Below are 13,220 nucleotides of genomic sequence, written 5' to 3'. Positions count from 1 at the left end.
TAAAATGACATTCAGCATCAAAGGCTTTTTTAAAATGATATGCATGGACAGGCAGTAAAGTTTTCCAGACTAAACAGAAAAATGCTGATGCTTATTAATAGGATTTTTGAGTCAATAACTGCAGATTTAGTTTGCATCTAATCAGGGAAGGGTGTTTTCCTGCTGACTGTATAGTTTTGCAAATGAAGAAGCAAAATTAAAACAAAAAAGGACTGAAAGGAAACAGATCTTATTCCCTTGCTGGCGTGTTTTTGAACTAAATAACACCAGCAAGGCCTTACGTATTGATCAAGCATCAGTTACTAAACACTTCGTGAAGTCTGACAAATAGGGAATGAAGGAAACCACTGATAAAACTAGTTTAAAATCATTCAAAAAATGTAAGAATAGCTAGAAACGCGATACACGGACTACATGGAGACTGGAAAACCATTTGCAAGCATTACGCTTGCTTCACATCATGTTTATATCTCAAACTGCTAGTTACACAGAAATCCATCTTTCCGCATACAAACGTTATGGGAGGCTGCTGACAGCATGCACTGGGGCAGGTGTGCATGCAGGGTGCAGCTGCCGGAGGGAGGTGTGGAAGTGGAAGTCAGCAAGTCCGTTAATATTGCATGCAAAGGCTGAAAGTTTTACTATGAATAACATGGCTGAACATTCCGACTACATCAGGATTATGAACCAAGTCCAGGTATAGATGAATCGAGAAGCTCGGCAGCAGTAAAAAGGGCCTTGTGAGACATTTAATTTTCAGCAGTTAATTAGAAGAACATTGATATCTACAGCTGAGGCTTCCACTAACTGGTCCTTGGGCAATACAGGAGCCACAGCCAGGGTAACAGTGTATCTGTAAACAGAAGGACCACAGGACCTGCCGACGTCATCAGACTTCATTAGGCCAGTGCCGCAGAAGATAAATGAGTCGCTAAACAATGAGGAAAACCGCGTGGAAAAGAAAACAATTCTCATTTAGGATGCCCACTCAGGCTGAGAAGGTGAACAAACGTGTACGTCCTCGTTTCTCAGGGCAAGCGCACAGGCACGCTCAATCCAGAGATTTACAAATGTGTGCCATGACTACAAATGGCCACCGCAACACCATCGATCAATAGATCTTTGCTTCTGATGAATGCATAACCAATAACCCACTGAAGTCATGACCATGCAGTCAACATGCAGGGTTTCTGCAGGTTTAAGGAAGCCAAATTTAAGACATTTTAAGACCTTTTTTAAGGCCACTTTCATCAAATAATCAGGTTCGTCAAAGACTGTGAGGGTCAGATGCTCTTCTAAAATACAATATTAATTGTTTTTTATCTTAACAAATATATTATTAATTGATAAAAAAAAAAATTCTTTGAAGACTCACATTACCGGTACTGCAGCGAGCCACTAGGGGGCAATATTTTCGGTTTCTTATTTCAGGGCTGCATGAAATTACTGAGATCAATATTGCGATATGTGATATGATAAATGGCACTTGCTCACGTATCAATAAAAAAAGACATAAAATTATTAATTACTAAATCTTTACATCATTAAAAATGTTATTTTCCCAATACTGCAGCTTCATAACAAAACACAACTTGTCACATTCAAGCGAAGGTAATGTGCATAGAAAATGTAATCCGAGCAAAACAAAAAATGATTCTGTGAATTTTATTTATTTATTTTTCTCTCAAAAGGCTGCTTTTGCCACAAAACCAACCAATCACAGACAAGAAGTTATATGACTGGCTGTTTTCTGCTCTGGTCTGTGATTGGCTGGTTAACTCTGTGCCGAGAGTTGAGTGAGCACACAGGTGAACTTACATAAAATTAAAATTTTATCAAAAAACCTTTTAATACATTTATTTACAACCTTTTCCGCAATTACGGAAAAGGTAAAATAGACCGGACGTTTGTTATTTGCCGCATGAGCTCGACCCGACTGAGATTATAGAAATTAACTCTATCTTTGACATAATATATTCTCACTTTAGCCTATGTACTCATAATATAATTTGCATAATGTTGCGTTCATGTAATCGCATAATCTGACATGTGTAGTGCTGCCGGGATGTTTGCGAGACAAGGATTACTGACAGATTGAAAGCTTGTTTCAATTGATTTAGAAAAAAACAAATTTAGATACATAATTTTCCCTCCTCACTATCAGGCTATACCTGATTCGGTAATATCAGAGAATTTTTAATATAAGGAGAACACGTCTGCCAGTGCAATTTTATCCATAAAATTGGTGGTTCCACTAATTCCGATCTCATAGACAAAAATACAAAACACATATTAGAAATTTGCAATATTATTTAGAGTAAATAAATGTATTGGATCTGCAGTATTTATAAGACATTTAACTTTAAGGATTACAATTTTTAAGGATCCGCGGAATCCGTGGGTGGAGAAGGAGCTTTTTGTTGCAAATCAAACTGGCCATTCTGAGCATTTTTTAATATTATAAATTATAATTACAGGTCTACATGTGCCTAAAATACAACTTATTAAATATGATAAGCTAGTCCAACAGTAGGCAGAAGCTTGAAAAACCTTCAGGCTGAATCTACTGGTAAAGAATATTCTACGTTGTTTTGGAAGGTCCCCCACCATGACGATATTGATCTTACATTTGTTCATCTAAAAGATGTCTACAGTTCCATGCAGACAAATTCCGTCTTTATCTATGAACTCATGTCGGTTGTGTTATTGATCCCCCCGTTGTGTTGTTACTTCATTAGTAGTTAGGGGAGTGACAATTAATCGATGCCGCAATATATTTGTGATCTCAGATATAGCAGATATTCGGTCTTATACAAGAAAAACAGCATTGCCGGGGGGGAGGGGAGTTCGCGGCGTTTATTAAATCCAGCCACCTCTGGCGTAGATACAGATCCACGCGGGGGTATTTGATAAGCAAATAAAACCAGAGCCAGTTCATCCCGAGGCCTTTGTTTTCTCCGGCAGGAGCAGCGCAGGCCTAATAATATTTGGTGGCGCGCGGCGTCCTCGGGTATTATGGCCGGCGATAAACATTTGCCAGCAGCTGGGTAAATGTGATTCGGCCCGCTCCCCTGCTTTCCCGCGCTCTTTAATAAACGGGATTTGTGGGCCGCCGCGCCCGTGCGGCCGTGGGCCGATGATTCTGAGCTTCTCTCCACACGCGGGCCAGGGCTTTCCAGGGATTAGGGTTCCAGTAAGGGTTCCGCGAGCGGCTGCTGGGAGCCCAATGCCCTCTCTCCGTCACCACGCCACCGTCTTTCACGGCGTAAGCGATTAACAGTGGCGGCCACAGATGATCGGAACAGAAGAGGTGGCTTGAATGCCGCAGATGTTTTTTTTAGACTTTTGTATTATTCATGTCCTTGGTTTATTTCCCCCAAATGCCAGGTCTTTGTCTGCGCTTCCCAAGCCTGCTGTGGCTTTTGATGCATCTCCAGTCCTGAAACCAACAGAGGGGAAGTGACTTTGCACCCACTCTGCGTGGAGCACCGAGAGGAAGATAAGGAGAGGGAAAGGTTGCCAAGCAATAATTCCATCTGTAGGGGGGAAAGGGGGGGGAAAGAATGGCCAGGTTCCGAAACAGAAGCAGCCGGCTAAAAATGGCATCATTCAGCATTCCCTTTTAATTGGGCCGGCTCAGCGAGGTGGCCGTGTGACTGATCTCCGCAGCACGCAGCTGCAGGCGGCGGATCCCCCGGCACGCCACTGGCTGAACCCCGCTGTAGCGTACGGCTGCTCTGCTGCTGAAGCCCCGTGGCTGAGCTTCACTTGCCGTGACAGGTCCTCGGCAGACCTTTGGAGATAAACTGCTACGTCATTTCTGCTCACAGGGCGAAGGAGATATTTAGGGTTTTTATGCCACTGTAAATCATGCCGCTAAAGCTATATAGTGTTATAGGTAGAAAATTGGATACTGCTATAACATTATAATCATCACAGCACCCTCAGGATATAGAAATGTTACGTCTAGAGTGCACACAATCATGCTATTCTTCATTTCCTGCGCCGAGTCAGTCATTTTATCATTAACAGATAACCTGACCGAATCATCACCACGTAACATGTAGTAAAGTTATTACATATTTCCTCATATTGGATCATGATAGCTTTCTGAAGCTTACTGAAGGAACCCTCCACATACGGTACAACAACAACCAGAGTGCAAACAAAATCCCATCCTAGACTCAAAAAATTCCAGAATCACATGTGCATTTTATTTGTCAGGATTTGAAGTTGAAGTGGAAGTTGTAAAAGTTAAAAGCACATTGTAAGTCGCTCTGGATTTAATGCCTTAAATGTAAATGTAAGTTGAGCTTTATTATCATTTCAGCTACATACGTGTTAGACAGTACACAGTGAAACGAAACAACCTGGTGCTACATGTAACATTTAAACCATTAAACAAAGTTACATACTGACATAAAGTGCACAGACAAAGTATTGTGTGTGTGTGTGTGTGTGTGTGTGTGTGTGTGTGTGTGTGTGTGTGTGTGTGATTCAGTCCAAAGGGGAAAGTCCCTGAGTGTTCAGATGTCTAATGGCCTGTGGAAAGAAGCTGTTGCAGATTCTGGCAGTGAGGGTCCAAATGCTTCAGTACCTTTTTCTGGATGGTGTGTAGAGTCCTTCACAATGCTGGTGGCTTTCCTGTGATATACATGTCCTTTGTGGAGCATGTGATATACATGTCCTTTGTGGAGGGAAGAGAGACTACAATGATCTTCTTAACTGTCCTCACTATCCGCTGTAGGGTCTTCCGGTCCAATGCGGTGCAGTTCCCAAACCAGACAGTGGTGCGGCTGGTTCGACTGCTCTCAATAGTTCCTCTATGGAAGTTGGTGATGATGGGTGGTGGGAGATGGGTTTTCCTCAGCCTCTGCAGGACGTAGAGATACTGCTGGGCTTTCTTCAGTGTTGAGCTGGTGTTGAGAGTCCAGAAAAGTGGTCCCTCCATTGTGTGAGAACCCAGCCCTGAGGAGCGCCAGTACTCAGTGTGGTGGTACTGGAGATGCTGTTCCTGATCCGGACAGACCAAGGTCTCTCAGCCAGGGAGTCCAATATCCAGTTGCAGAAGTCCAGTGTTCATGCTCAGCTTCTCAACTAGGTGCTAGAGAATGATGTTGAATGCTGAACTGAAAACCATAGCACGGTTGAAAATACTGGGTTCTGGTACACAGAGGCGAGCTATGTGACCCGAACTCAAAAACAATTTATGGAGGTCACGGTTCCCCGGATGTTCAAGGAGGTAAGGCGAGTTGTAAAAAAAATCTGTTCTCCGTGCAGAAAGAGTGGTGCTTACATGTGATTTCTGGACTTCGGCAGCCATTGGATCTTACATTACAAACACACAGCACCACATTAATAAGGACTGGCAACTGGTGTTCCATGAGAGACATACTGGTAGCAACATTGCCGAGCTACTGAAAAGGGCAGTGGAGGGATAGGACGTAAAATGCGAGGACCCTGCCATAGTCACAGACAACGCATCATACATTGCCATTGCAGTGCAGATTGCCAATATGGCAAATTTTGAATGCTTTACTCGCACATTGAGTTTATTAACATCATGCTCACTATTTTATTTTCTTTAATTTGCATAGTCTTAACTGATGATTACTGATGAGTGTCTGTGTGCATATGCATTTTTTTATATGTTTACATTTCAGTCCTCTACAAGCACCGCAGTTAAATACCTTTTTTTTTCCATCTTCCAATGCATTTTAAGTTTTTGGTGTACACTAGTTCAGTGTGTTAAAATGCAAAGACAATACAGTAAAATTTTCAGTTATGAGTTATGTTGTTTTGGCTGAATTATTAATGTAATGTAATGATTGTACACAGCATCTTGTATATCAACTCTGTTTTTACATTTTCAGTGAACTGTAGAATATCGCAGTATGTGCAGTATCAAATTATTGTATCGTACTGTATCATTCTGTGTACTGTGATTCCCAGTCCTTGCCAAAGACTTCTTTACATTGGTTATTAGATACCTAACACCCCGAAAACATAGCAATAGTAACAATATTAAAAGCAAGGTTTGACTAGGCTTGTGATAATGTCTCAGGGTAAATTGCGAGAGTGACTGTAGGATCTACCTGTATTTATTATGTCTATGTAGTGCTGTGTGCACATATGCGGGCTGAAGATGTTAGACTGCAGTTTGCACATCAGAGCAAATGGGACTCGTGGAAGACGTTGTGCCGACCTCATTACGTACCGAGAGACTGTGCGCCTGTGAGCCCAGGGGAGTCAAGCTACAACCGAACGCTTCTTTAATTTCAGGTGTAAAATCAGGATGCTTAGGCAGCCGCACATCTACCAAGAGCCTAACAACAGGGAATAGGCTGAATTTAAAAAGATCAAAGACTGATGTCTTGACTCTTTGGAACCCAGGGGAGCAAAATGACAGAACTCGCATCTGAATAGCTTTCCCACTGATCGTCTGTGTTATTAAATCAAAACTGCGGGACTGAACACAATGAGGACATAAAAAAAAGTGATGCACCCCACTGCTGACCATTATCTTAACAAACAGCACTTTTCACAATTGTGGAAAATCGAAATGTGTGTGTAGGCAGGGGGGCTTGGATTTTGCATATTTTAACAGTTGCCAGGGCTAAAAATAGATCTTGCACGTCACACAGGCTGGTTGGGGAGGACGCTGTATTGGTTTCATGCATCTTTACAGCAACGCAGACAAAAAATGACAAGTACAGGCTGAACCAAAGACAAGAGCGCATTTCCTTTAAAAAAAAAAAAAAAAAACGTCACATAAACCGAGCTCAAGGCAGCGGTGACATATCCCCTCGTTGCCAGGGAAATATAGCTGCACAGAAATTGGGGAAGGGAAAGAAACAGCCAGCAGCCGAATGGCTGAAGGTGACTCTTATCTGGGGTCACCAGAGTAAATCCGTCTCTCGAAAGTAAATCAAACACAACAAAAATAAATGCATATAAAAATGCACGCATCTGCAGCACTTGCTTGTGCGGCCCAATTCTATTACAAACGATATTTATGATGTCATACGCTCAAAACTAGTTTCCATGGAAACCTGATGTATTGATGTCCCTCTGAATCAATACTACAGCATTCTCTATAGGTTTCTATATATGGTATCCAATGATAGGATTACACAGAGAACACAGATGTGCACACAAATAACAATATATCAAGTTGTTTGGTTTTTGTTTTTATTGTACGTCTGACATAAGCAAGTGACCTTGCCAGCACCCGTCAAAGGGAAAAGGAAAGGACAGCGCAAAGTCCATCACAGCTTCTTGCATTTGTACCCGGTCTGATTGTACCACGCCATAGAGACGGGAAATGTTTAGGTGCCAACATGTGGAAGGCAAAAAAAAAACCCCAAAAAAACAATAGAACAGACCTGTGAAGCCGACGGGTGCATTTTCAGACCAAACAGTCAACAAATCCTAATATCTGCTCCTGGGGAAAATGAACAGGAAAAGGGCTTTTGGTGGATCCGAGCTGTCGCGTGCGTTGGCAGCACGGATCATTCACCCCGGTTTATTTGCATGGTGTATCTAGAAAGCAATAAAAGCAGCACACAAATATGCTGCGGTGAACTGATCTCCCTCTAGGTTTATTTGGAGGATCTAAGCGATTTGGTAATCAAACGGTTGTTCCAGTTAGCAGCTCACCGGCCTCTGAAAAGTGTGCAGCGTACAAAAAAAAAAAAAAAAAAAAAAAAAGAGATTACAGCCCACGAAAGAGAGAGAAAATATACGGCATGGTGGTTATAAAAGAAGCTGCTCTGTAGTGTGGGCCGAAGACGAGGCAATATGAGCCGCGGGGCCGCGACCGGCGTGCTGCAGATGTGCGCTGGCTTCATTACCCCTCCTCCACATCTGTTTCGCTTCTCCAGCCAGAGTGGCCGCCCCGCTGTACCACTCCAACTTAATTACACATATGCTGTGTTTTGACACGAGTGTCTGTGTGCCAGCAGTGTGCTGTAGCTCAAAGAGCTGGAATAGTTTTACAGGTGTGTGTGTGTGTGTGTGTGTGTGTGAGACTGCATTCTACGTTGCAGCAAGAGCCTGTGTTTGTGTTCATGTAAGTAGGTGTGAGTGACTTCATGAACGAGGACATGTATTGACAATACACATATGCACCTATCAGCCTCTGGTTTCACAAGCATGAACTCTGTTAGAAGGGCAGCCAATCAAAATGCAGAACGCAAGAGCTGCAGAAACTCACACAAAAGGCACGATGAAATGGATACGCCATATACTCTTTGTATTTAAACCTACACTGATCATGACACCCTGCGTGACAACAGACATTGCTCCAAATAGCCAGGGACAAAATAATTTCCGTGACGGGAGATGTTTTAAGTACGAGGTATGTGCCAAAGTGGCATCCACGTGAATGCAGGAAACACGAGTCCTCAACAGAACTTTGTCAAAATCATCACATGACCTTCTTCCCATATTTCATCCTGGTGCCGTGTCTTCCAGGTAAGTGATGTACGTGAACCCCTCCAGCCACTTGACATAAAAGAAAATGGGATCCGTCAGACAGGGTCTGATGTTCACGTGGTCATGACCAGCAATAATGTTCAGAAAATTCTTTTTAGTCTAGGACCAGGCCTGTGCTCCCAACATGTATCCGGCAGTTTTGGCAACCCATGACCCAGTCGGCAGTTCCCTGGTTCAACTTCCTTTTGGTAGGTCCTGACCACTGCTGCCAAGAAACATCACACAAGAGCCTCACAATTGGAGATGCTATGACCCAGCTGTCAAACATTACAGATTTGCCCTGGTCAAACACATATTTTTCTGCTTCCAACAGATCATCTTCAAGGACAAGATGTTCACTTGCTTCTCTTGTTGGTCTTCTACCCAATACCAGGCGTCTGCTCTGTTTACTGCATTAAGACTGCAATTTAGACTGCTGCCGAAGGCTTGGATGGTATAATTCAGAAAAAAAGAGGGGCAAAGAACCACTGAGTGGAAGAATCAAACATTGCAACAACAAAAAAAAAAAAAATCTGAATTTGAGTAAGATAATGACAAATCACATTGGAATGAAAGCTTGTGATGAACATCATTTCACCTTCATGGCATTAATGCATTTCATGTTTTTTTAATAGTCATTTTTATAGTCATTTCTGAACATAATCACATACTGTCTTTGATTGCAAGACTATGGCAACGTCCCCTTTTTAAACCTCTCACACAGCACAAGTTAGGACTGCTGTTTTGAAGAATTTCTCATCAGGGACAGTGTCGCTTTCCGCTTTATAGATTACGCCTAGTGCTAGATTAAAAAAGAACTTTGGGGAGTCCTTTGTGTGGTTATGGCCAGGAAACATGCTTGATCAGTTGAATGAGGCAATGATGTGGCAGGTGTGACAGCAGATGCTCAAACTTAATTTCTTAAAGAACCATCTAGAACCAATCTGAATAAAAAAAATAATAATCTAAAATTTCTGGAAAGAATACAAATCCACGACCTCAATTAACAAAGCGTTAATAATGTGGAGATCCAGAGGAAGCAGAGCGGTTACCAAGGTCACCGCTGCAGTATAGCCATGGCGCGTCCCAGCTCATTGGTGGCGGGCCGCCTCTAATGGGTGCGCCGCATTTGGCGCTCACGCCGCCCGTTGTTTCGGCTGATTTATTGTCTGGCCCGGTCTGGGCCAATGATGAGTTATCGCGCTGTTTACGCTGCTCCGCTGCAGCAATCAGAGCGTAATGAGGGACGCGTGGAGGCGCTCCGACGGATCCAGGTGTTTACCGCGCTCTCAGACCGACGCCGGGCTGGCTCTCTCATGCCGTGCTGATGGAGCGGGAGCGGTGAGGGTCTGGGCCTGACAGAAGCAAAACAGCGTGCCGTGGTCAGACGAGAAGGGCTGCTTGATAGGTTTCCTAATTAAACATGCCGTTAGTGGACGTGGAGCATGCTAAAACTGTATAGTGGTAGTAGCCTAGTGGGTAACACACTCGCCTATGAACCGGAAGGCCCAGGTTCAAACCTCACTTGCTACCATTGTGTCCCTGAGCAAGTGTCTCCAGGGGGGGACTGTCCCTGTAACTACTGATTGTAAGTCGCTCTGGATAAGGGCGTCTGGTGAATGCTATAAATGTATAGAAACGCTAGTGCTGATCTTCAGCCCTGGAAGGGGTGGAATAAAATAAATAGACGGATTCTCGGTACACAGCCTTCCAGTGACATTGGGAAAAGTGCGACGAGGTGAACGCCAAATGCGGCCCCGTCCTTCGCTGAAGTCACATCAATCACGCCAGTTGTGCTTCGCCCGCCGCTCCGCAGAAAACTGCAGGCATAATGGAACATGGCGATCCATCACGCGCCCATGCCTGTCACCTTGCGCCACTGTTCCAGCACCTCGGCTGCACTTTGCAGCGGGGACGCAATGACACCGCGCTGTCGGCCCTGCCACTGCCAGCGGCACGGAAACGCAACAAAGGGTCAAACGAGATGTTGAGACAGCCGCAAGTCGCATCTTTGTCGGCCACCATTGCGCCGTCCGGCGCCACTAACATTTTCCGGCGAGGACCGGCGACGTCGCACGCGCTTCGCCGGCACACGAAAAAACTGCAGCTGTCGGCCGGGCGCGGGCGCGGGCTTCTCTAAAACGGGAGCTGTCACCCCTGCTTCTGCGATTCTCCTCCAAATAAGCGGCAACTCAACAATGAACAATGAGAGCTGTGATTGCGAGAAGCATCTGGCGCCACCGGAACGGAAGCCGCGAGAGGGGCTGGGCTTTGCACCTATATTAATAGTCATGACAGGGCGTCGCCAGCGCGATAGTTGCTGGAACGCGGAGGCCGGCGTCGCTGACGGTGCGCACGCCGCACAACTCCAAATCGATTGTGGCAGCAGATGTGATCTTCACTCACGTCTCACTTCAGTCTGAAAGCAAAAGACCTTCAAAGTGGATGGAAGGAATAACTCAAAAATGAATTTGTGTGATTAAAACATTTTTATATCGTGGTCACTTCGTATTGGCTCTCTTCTGACGATTAAGAGTCAGTTTACCGAAAGTAGGTCTTTTTTTGTTCTTTTGGAAGCTCATTATTTGCAGAATGTGTGAACAGCATGCTGGTGAAATTCGATTTGATGGATAGCACACATTGTTCCTTTAATGAGAAGGGAGAACTTTGCATTGCATTCAGTAAACCAAAAAGTTTGTGTTGGAATAGTGCACTGTGTGTGTTATGTCATGCAGAATCATCTATTTGCAGGACCAGTTATTTCATATCAGTTTCATCCCGTTTCATTCATTCTGTTCTCGAGAAGAGATGCCTTCAGCATTGGGACACGCGCATACCCGATTCCAGCTCGATGAGGTTCGTCCGTTAGAAAGCCGTGATACCTTGGAGGGGAGACTATAGGCCACATATCATTAATAATCTCTCCGCAGAGAGCGCGCTTTCTCCTTTTTAAGAACTGCTGCCGGAATGAGGGCAGCCAAGCTGCTGAAGAGGAGAGAGTGTCCTTATTAAAAGAGATTGCGCTCCATCCGAGCAATTCCTGGTGGGCCCGAGATTAAACAGGATGTGTCAGAGGGGAATGAGTGGCTCGGGTTTGAAGGACCAGATTAGCTCGTTCAAAAGAGGGAGGGGAGAGAAGTAGGGTGAGCGGGGCGTTGCCTGTTCGTGGGACACTGTTTAACTGGCATTATGAAGCGTGAGAGAATGAGCCATTACCCAGAATCCTCCCTTCATGTGAAAAACCATCATGGACTACACATTACAATAACAATTTTCTTTCAGTTTATTAATGATTGTTCATAAGTATTCAATTGGGTTACACCCATAATGTTGTACCATAAATGATTTGTGATTTAATAATTATTACTAATCTAAAAACCTTCATATAAAAAATTTGAATGAAAATGTTTAAATACTAGAAAACCCCTCAATCATAAAGCTGCTCAGAATTTGAGAATACACAAATTAAATGTAGTATTTCAATGTGCGTCATACATTAATGAGAATAAAACAACTATATAATTATTAAGACATTATATACATTAATAGGTAGTGTTATGTAATGATGAAGTCAGTACTTACTAGGGGATAAAAGTTTGCGATTAGGCCATCATTTAACTACATATTAAGTATAGATTACTTGATTGCAAATAGTTAATTAGCCATAAATTGGTGTCACTGATTCTGTGGAAGACCCCAAAGCAGAATGTGCTGTGATTATAACCGCAGCCTGGCTGTCAGTCTGTTGTCCCCACACACCCACAAAGAAATATTTGTCATGCTTCGCCTCATTGGGCAAATACCCCCTTAAATAATGCTTTAATGAGTTACAGTAAAGAGATAATTGGCTTGCTAACATTATGGAAGGTCACACCCATATGCTCAGTCGTGGAGCTGCGCCCGAGCAGGAAGGCTTTTCACCCCTGGCGCGTTCGGCTCACTCGGGAGATGGCATTCGCTGATTAAAATATCCTCCGGCTGATTATAAATAAATGAACACACAATGAGAAAATGAGAGAGGGAAGTGAGGTGACTCACAAGACTGGCGAAATTAAGTAAAATTAAAAAAAAAAAAGCCCACATTTAGGTGCGGCTGTGATGGCCTATCAAACCGAAATAGCAATGGGAGCGCAGGGAGCCATGTGGGAGGACAGGCTTGGTGAGGGAACAGACACTTCTCGCCGACTCACAGCTGGTGTGTGGGGCCATAGTGTGCTGCACTTATTAGCATACAATGGCTGTCTCACATTGTCTTCCTCTCCCGAGCCCCTTTCTGTTCCTGAGCAAATTGTTTACTGAGGTTAAGGGATGTCTCCAGAGCCCTCAGATCCTTTTCCAGCCCCGAGTTGCCAGGCAGTCTTGCTCCAGCGGCAACTCCCGAGACGTCCATGAGCATCGGCTCCATGGTACCTGAACTTGTCCTGAAGAGTCACTAAGGTCCTCTGACTCCAAGCATTTACAAGGTTACATGAGGACTTATTGACCTCTCTGCGTCCTGTTTTGGGGTTCCTTGCACCTCTAGGTTCCAGGGATGCACAGTTTTGGCACCATGGTACAACCGAGGGGGACTTCCTATGGTGCTAATCGAATGCCGAACACACACACACACACAAAAAAAAATCAAATGGCCAGTATGTGACCTGGTAGCACACCCAAGAGACAACATGTACCATCCAGCATCATTACAGGCAGCAGACAAGAACACCTGCTATTCTGCCGCGCGGGCCACATCAAAAGGGACCAGC

The 13,220-nt window shown here is 44.1% G+C and overlaps 1 protein-coding gene across 17 annotated transcripts in view; it reads right to left on the bottom strand.

The window, feature by feature from the left end:
* Window positions 1-13,220, bottom strand: part of atp2b2 (ATPase plasma membrane Ca2+ transporting 2) — a 101,806-nt gene that overhangs the window by 34,394 nt on the left and 54,192 nt on the right. The gene's annotated exons all lie outside the window — the stretch shown is intronic.

This window comes from Denticeps clupeoides, chromosome 12 (genome assembly GCF_900700375.1).
Source record: "Denticeps clupeoides chromosome 12, fDenClu1.1, whole genome shotgun sequence".
NCBI classification, from domain to species: domain Eukaryota; kingdom Metazoa; phylum Chordata; class Actinopteri; order Clupeiformes; family Denticipitidae; genus Denticeps; species Denticeps clupeoides.
This window is presented reverse-complemented; position numbering and strand designations above follow the sequence as displayed.